Genomic DNA, 8056 nt, shown 5'->3' with positions numbered 1-8056 from the left:
TGCCCCATTCAAACTGTGCTTCTAAAATCTTCAGCAGACACTTGTAACGATTCAGGTCTGTGCAGGTATGTGTACAGATTTCTCTGCTTTACTATATTTTTTTCAAATCTGCCTTACTATTTTCCTGAGAAATCTTTTAAGCATATAAACATTTTCTTAAAAAAATAACCAACCCCAATAGTATTAGAACTAGTAAATTCTAGAAAAGAAATGTCTAAGTCTGGCACAAAGAGCCAACCCGTCTTCTGGGACTCTGCCTGTGACTTTCGAGAGATCCCTCTCCTCTCGACTATCTTCTACAGCTGCTTCTGTAAGCTCTCCAGGTACTCATTGACATTATCATAACCATAGAACTTGGCCAGATGAATGAGAATCCCAGGGCACAGCGGCCATCTCATCTCCGGCAGTAACTGCAATTGCAGATCCCACAGCAGAGAGGACATGTCCACTCCGGATCCCGCAATGCTGTCCGCACATCCTCCCCATAGCGATTCCGCAGGCCAGGCCCACAGAACTGGCCCCGCACACCACCACAGCCCTGGTTCCGACAGACCGTCTTGGTATCGATGGTCTTCTGTCGGCACTGATGGCACGTGTCACCAAGCACTTTATCATAGACTTTATCACGCACAGTTATGGCGATTTTCCAATTCTTCCTCAGTGATGTCTTTCACTGAGCGGAAAGAAGATATCCGGTGCCTTCTATACTTCTGGCATTTCCCCCCACTGATTGTCTTCCTTCTTCTGAAACTGTAAAGCTCTTCGGTAAGCTTGGTGGCTGAGAAGGTGAAGTTTTCCAGAGCAAACTTTCCTGGTGGTCGTGCGCTCCGGGTTGGGTTCGTGCGCCCTGTGATCTGTCTGTCTGAGAAGGCCCGTCGTGGTGTTCTCCTCCTAGAAGCTGAAGGTGGTGTCCTCACAGGGAAGAAATCTGGCACCGAATTCAATTCCGCCAACAACTGAGCGAGCATGGCCTCGTTCTCTTCGATGTTCATGGCCCTTTTCAGCAGAGCATCTGAATTCTCCTGGCTCTCAGCCCCGGACTCATCCTCAGCGTCAGAAGCAGGGTCTTCTTTTCCTTGGGCTGTCTGCAGCTCTTCTCTCTTCTAAGATCCAGCACGTGTGAGCTATTTTTATCTGGTGGTTTTGCCATTTTTTGATGGGGAATTGAAAGGCTACGTGGAGGCCAAAACTGCTTCTCGTGGACTGGCGGCCTCTTCTAGGTGCAGCCTCCCCTTCATCATCGTCCTCCTCGTCACTCATCATAGGAGGTGTTTTGTCACCGTCGCTCAGCTCTGACTCTATGAGCTCCGGGTTACTGCCTATGTTCAGCTCACTCTCCATAAATCCTTCAAAATCTTCATTGTCCAAGTCTGTGCCCTCTTTGAAAATCCTTCTAAGTTCTTTTGTGAAGTATTTGGAACGCAAACACACATTCTGTTTCTCCAACTCTAGAGAGTCCAAACTACCACAGCTCTCTGACAGGTTTTCCATGGGAACATCATCCTGGAAACCCACAAACTCTTCCTTGTCACTGGGGGGCACTGAAAATGTCAGCTACTTCTCTGGGGATCTGGGGGATCTGGGGGATCTGGGGGATCTGGGGGATCTGGGAGCGCTCGTGGCCAGCTCCATCTTCCCTGCTGGGTTCACTTCCCTTCCTGTACCCTGCGAGAGCAGGAGCACAAGCGCAGCAGCACAGAGTTTGCCTCTAGGGGGTTTCTAAACTGTGCTTTGTCACTTAGCTAGGCACCTGTCTTCAGGATAGGAGCATGGTGACGTTTTTTGTTCTTACTCAATTTTTTTTCTACAATGTGTACGCATTTATTTCTTTTAAAATGAAGAAATGTACCAAGTGAATCACCATCACTTCCTGAATAATCCATGCTACTCACTGATAAGAAATACCAAATTTATCACATTCTAAACCTTTTGGGGACTGAGTTTTTATTCTGTTCCACTAAACCATATATCAAATTTTCTGCTGATCTTATCTTGTTTTAATATTGTTGTTTCAATAAACCATTTTTGAAGCTGAAAAACATTACTTTACCCATTATTTCCTCTCAGAAAGTCTAGAATATCAGCAGCAGCAATAAGTATAGCTAACATTTATTATTCACTATGTTTCTAATATTTTTCTCACATGATCACATTTCATCCTTAACTCTGTAAAATGATGCAGACATCGTTCTTATCCCCACTTGAAAAGATGAGAAACTTCATGGAGAAAATACTCAACTGGTTTGATATGGAATCAAATCTCAAGCTTAGATGTTACTGTAGCGAGCCTGTGCTTCTAACCACTGTTATGCAAAGAAGAACTGTGTGGAATACTTAAAATTAGGACATTTAGCCAATAATAACTAAAATTTCCTGACTCTAACACAAAGTTTCCCCTCATCTTTTCCTGTATCTTCCTTACTTCCCCATCCTTCCAATGCTATGCCTTCTTTCTCTCTCCTTAGAAAGAAAACAAATTTAAAAACTGCAATAAAATGAAATAAAGAAAAAGTACTAGAAACACACACACAATCCAAATAAATAAATAAATAAATAAATAAATAAAGACACAAAATCATAAAACATAATATACAAGCAAAAGGCCAGTAAAGAGGAATGCCCAAAGAAAATAATATGAGACAAACAAAAAGAAACCTTCAAAAATGCCATTGACTTCATTTTGCATTGATCACCCACCTACTGTTGGACAAAGGACCTGCCCTTTGTTTGTATCCCTAGTGCGACTCCATTAGAGACAACTACTTTTTAATTGGCAAGTTGTTGTAAATTTGAGATAGCTTCTGGATTAGGGATGTAAGTTTGTGTGTACTTCCCCTCTTAGCACTGGGACCCACTCCATCAGGCCCAGACCTGTGCAGGCCCTGTGCATACTGCCACAGCCTCTGAGCATTCATGTATGCGTCAGTCCTGTTGGGTCTAAAGGGTCTTGTTTCCTTGGTGTCCTCCATCCACTCTGGCTCTTACAATCTTTCTGTTCATTCTCCTGCAGGGTTTCCTGAACATGGAGGGGAGGAATTTGATGACGACATCCCATTTAGGGTCAAGTGTTCCAAGGTTCCTTGCTCTCTGCACATTGTCTAGTTTGGGGTTTGTTATTTGTTTATTAACTTTGATAGAACACTATTATCTCTGATTATCCACTAGGAAATAGGAAGGGGACCAATGAGGATAATGGGGGAGGGGATAAGTATTACCAAGGAAAACACACAGACACACACACACACACACACACACACACACACAAACACCAATGTGTCATAATAAAATAAAAATATATCTTTAATGGGAAATGGAAGTCAGGGGAAATGAGCATAATACTTATTCAGTCTACTGTGTGCTAGACAATTCTAATAATGCTGTCAGTTCCACTCCACAGTAGTTATTTATCATGGGTACTAAAATAAATATTTCCAAGATGAAAGAATGTAACTTCTCTTTATTTATGAAACACTGAGTACAGAATTATACAAATTTTGGTATTTGTTTGTTTTGTTTTGTTTTGAGATAAAATCTTGCTAATGTACCCCTGGCTGACCTGGAAGTCATTATGTAGTCCAAGCTGGCCTTGAACCTGTGATCTTTCTTCTTCTGTTTCTCGGTGCTGGGATCAAAACTATGTGCCCATCCCAGCCTAATTCTCTTTTAATATAAATGAAAAGAGGAAGATAGCTATTTAATTTTATTTGCTTATTTGTTAACTAACAAATATGGATTTCTTTCTTTTATTTATCCAACAAAGAGTTCCTGTATATCACGCAAGTGCAAACAAGATCCAGAATGAATCATATCTCTACTAGTATCTTTTTTTCTAATCACCAGATCCTATAATTTAACTACACCATAAAGGATATTGATATATATGATCAGGCATTTCATATTACGCTTTGTGATTTTAAACGCTTACCATATAAATATTCCTTGGGTTTAACCATATGGAAAGGATACAGTTTGAAAAACAGTCAGGCATGGGTTAAAATTTCTGTTCTGACACTTTTATCTAAGGTGTATAAACTTGCCAAGTTTACTTAGTGTCCGTAAGATTTAATTTCCTGATCTGCACAAAGAGATTGCAATCTAGGTTTCCAAGGGAAGGCATTGAATATAGTGTACCCAAACAGTCTGTCTGAAAATGTAGCTCGTGTTCTTGTTTACGCACTGTTCTAATTAGCTTTGTATTGCCTTGATAAAGCATCATAACCAAAAGCAACTAGGGAAAGAACAGGAGCTTATTTTACCTCACAGGTTCAAATCCATCATGAACAGGGCAGACCCTCAAGGCAGAAATGGAAACAGAGACTATGGAGGAATGCTACTTATGGGCTTAGTCTCCTGTCTTCTAGACTCCAAGGCTACCTCCAAGGCATGATACCACCCACAGTGGACTGGACCTTTCCACATCAATTCTCAATCAAGGAAATGCCCATGAGCCTGTCTACAAGTCAGTCTGGTAGGGGCATTTACATAATTGAGGTTCTCTCTCCTCAGATGACTCCAGCTTGTGTTGGGTTAACAAAAGCTAATGTGAAAGGGAATAACACTCGAAATGTATATAAGAAATACTCAAGTTAATAAAAAAACAAACAAACAAACAAAAGCTAATGTACCCACTGTAACTTGCCCCTCCCTTTGTGGAAAACACTCTAATCTAACACCATTAACTATACCATATAGAACAGCCATAAATGTAATAGAAAATAAAAATTAAATGTATTTTGACATTCTGAATATGACCCAATACAATTTATGTATAATAGAAGAAGTTAGCCAGAAATCATTGTGCTTTATATAACACATTAGGACTTTCTATATTAATATGATGCATATGTATTACTTGGATGATTCTAGTTAAAACAACGCAGAAAAGAACGTGCAATGATGGTCTTCAGGATAACTACAAGAGTATGAGTCATGAATCTTGTCCAGACGCCAATTCCTAATAATACATGGAAGGACAAAACATTCAAGTTTTCAGAAATGTTGGAGAGATAAGTGCATTTTTTTTCTTAAAAAGAAGTAAAATCTCTGTTATATTCAAGAAACCAATTTTATAGGAATTGTCTTTAAGAAAATAGTTTAAAGCCAAGGAAACATCTCCATTGGTAAAGGCGCTTGCTACCAAGTCTGAGGGACTGAGTTCAGTTGGTAGGACCCACATGAGGGAAAGAAAAACCTGACTCCTAAATGTCAGAGGACTCTGCTGACATTCAAACCCCACTGGGGCACGCTCATACCTGGACTCGTACCCACCACACATACAATCAATAAATAAGGGTAGCAAACAAATGTTTAAGAAAGACAGACTTTGAAAAAGTAGTTATTCAACATACATCTTCTATCAGGATGAGTTTTTAAAAGTCTGTGTGGTTTGAAACTTTTTTTTCTGGTAAAATTTAGAAACAGTCTCATATTCCATGATGACTGGCCACTGTGACCACTCCTTTACATAGTTGACACATTTAAGTAACGCAGAAACCCTTTGAAAAGGGTTGTTTTTGCAAGACTGTTCTGAAAAGGAGTTTGTTCTATGACAGCAATGTTCTGTAACTATGTATTACATGTGCATGCACATGCATTACATAAACATATGTACTGCACATACATACACAAATACATGCATTGTTTATATCTCTACTTCTGTTTACAAGAATTGTTGGTATTTATTTCTATTGTTTTACTCCTTCCCTTCTGACTTTATTTTTAATCTTAAGCTATAGATCCTCATCAACAAATTTAAGCTTGGTTTATAGGTCACTGTCTAAAATCTGTCAGTTTTGGTTATACTGACCCTGATGCTAAGGGTTTCATAACAGGGAACAGATCTGCTGAATGTTAATGGATGTTATTATGACTTCTTGGAACAACTGTACAGTCCATTCCAGAGATGTAATCATGACAACAAGGTGTCCAAACAGCCAATACTCCAAGGACTTATCCTCTATTACAATGCATGATGTATTTTTCTTAATGTAGGGCTTCTTTTCTTCCCTTTCTTTCTGTTTTGTGATGAATTTAATTGCAGAAGTAGCTTGTGGACAAATTTTCCCCTTGGATGTGGAAAGGATATATTGGATGTAGTAAGGATATATTGGTGATTTTGGAACACTACACTACCCCTTAGATATTGATAAAAATTTCCATCTGAAACGAAAGAGTCAATGCAGGATATGAAATGATCATGGAGAAAGAGGCCGTTTAGTCCCCAATTTCTCTTTCAGACACAAGGTATCATTCTTTTCACATTTCAAAAGAAAGCCAAAGGTATCATATGCACGCATTAGGCTCCAAAACCATTTACCTACGCCACAGTATTTCCAGGCGGCATGCCACCTTGTCTTCAGAATTTTGAAATACAATCTGTGGCTCACATCTGCTGTTACTGAGAGCTCCTTAAATAGGATAGGTTCTTCCATGAGGCGAGCACGTGTCCAGGTGTCATCAGATGGGAGCCTTTGTAAATGGGTTTTCCTATTGGCTACCATTGCAAGAAGAGGTGATACTTGGTTACCTTCTACTGCTTAATAAACAGTTCTAAGCATGGAGACTGGGGACACTGAAAGTTTGTCAGGACAGAATTATTGGCTGGGTGTTTGGTTTTGGTTTTGTTCTAGGTGGTAGCAATTGAGGTTGTGGGATGGTCAAAATGGCAAAGCTGGCTTTTTAAGCATGACCAGAATGTGATATAATCTGCTGGCTATAAACTCAGCTGAAGCCGACATCAGGGGGATCCATTTCCCCGTGTGGGCCCCTGCACAGCTGCTTAGTTAGGCTCCAAGATACAAGTGAAAGCTTGGAAATGCTACATTACTTCTGCTTCATTTTGTTGCCCTCAAATCCAAATTCCAAGGAAAGAGACATAAATTTCTTTCCCTGCTGAAAGAGAAGCAAAATCTCATTGTAAGGACTTGTGAAATGGGAGAATTGTTGCTGCCACCCTTGAAATGCATTACATGCTACCACATCCATTACGACGAAGCAGTTTATCTGCAAGTGCCTGAGAAAGACTTCCACCATTCACTTCAAAATTCTGCCTTTTCTCTTCACCCTGAGCCCAGACTTGTCAAGCTTTTTTGCCTCTCCTCCACATCTGTATTCTGTTGAGGACTGTTGAACGGCACATTATTTATTTTATGGAAAAAGTCATCTCTGTAATGGAAGGAAAGAAGCCTTGCTGGCTGAGGTAATAATAACATTCTTAGAAACCTTAGTCCATGCCAGACATTTTGAACAGATTGCTCATAGTCTCTTTGAAAACAAATCCTTTAAGAAAGGCATCATAGTTCCTCTTGCCTGTAACGTGAAGACTGCACTGACTTAAGGTGAATTGGTGATGAGTTTCCAAAAAGGTGACATAGTTTCGTTGCCAGGCCTCAGAAACACCAGGATATGTTCACCTTCAAAAATGACAAGTTTGATAGGAGTGCTCAGACACCCCCCCCAATCAATCAAAACGTCATGATGAACTACGTCAGTGCTGAAAAGATGTTCTTGTGTGATATGTAAGGTAGGGCAAATACAACGCACTGTCCAAGTCATAAACGTGTGCTAAAGGTTTACAAAAGACAGTGAAGGGCTCTTACCACATATCGTGTAGCCCATGTGCCTGTGAACATGAAGTTTGTGCAAAATGTGAGAAAGAAAGATATCATTCTTTCTTCTAATAAATAACCAGAAACATCAGAAAATACCTGAAAATCAAGATTGTGACCGCAGAAGAAGCTGGAAAAGGAAGGAAGACAGTGATGAGGACGTAGAGACTGAGACTGACTCTGATTGGTGAGGGTGGAGACACTTAGGGGGCCTGACAGCACAGACTGAGCTGCAGGGGGATCAGCAAACACTGACACCCTAAAGTAGGAGTAGGGAAAGGCTGTCCAAAACACGCAGAACTGGTACAGGAGCAACATCCTTTTCACAACATTTCAATAACAAAAACGTTCAGGTTGTCACAAAATAACTTAAGCTGCATGTGTAGGATATGTGTGGAAACACTGTGGCACGTTTGATAATCTATGTGAATTGTTTAGAAAAACCTATT

General features: G+C 40.2%; 2 pseudogenes; one reads left to right on the top strand and one right to left on the bottom strand.

Annotated features, from left to right (window-relative positions):
- Positions 1-282: 282 nt before the first annotated feature.
- Cdca7l-ps3 (cell division cycle associated 7 like, pseudogene 3) lies at positions 283-6500 on the bottom strand (annotated as a pseudogene).
- Positions 6501-7348: 848 nt separating this feature from the next.
- LOC147998317 (uncharacterized protein C9orf85 homolog pseudogene) lies at positions 7349-7814 on the top strand (annotated as a pseudogene).
- Positions 7815-8056: the final 242 nt, after the last annotated feature.

This window comes from Rattus norvegicus, chromosome X, assembly GCF_021556685.1.
Source record: "Rattus norvegicus strain SHRSP/BbbUtx chromosome X, alternate assembly SHRSP_T2T, whole genome shotgun sequence".
Classification (NCBI taxonomy): domain Eukaryota; kingdom Metazoa; phylum Chordata; class Mammalia; order Rodentia; family Muridae; genus Rattus; species Rattus norvegicus.
Note: the sequence above shows the minus strand (reverse complement) of the source record. Positions and strands in the feature narration are given on the sequence as shown.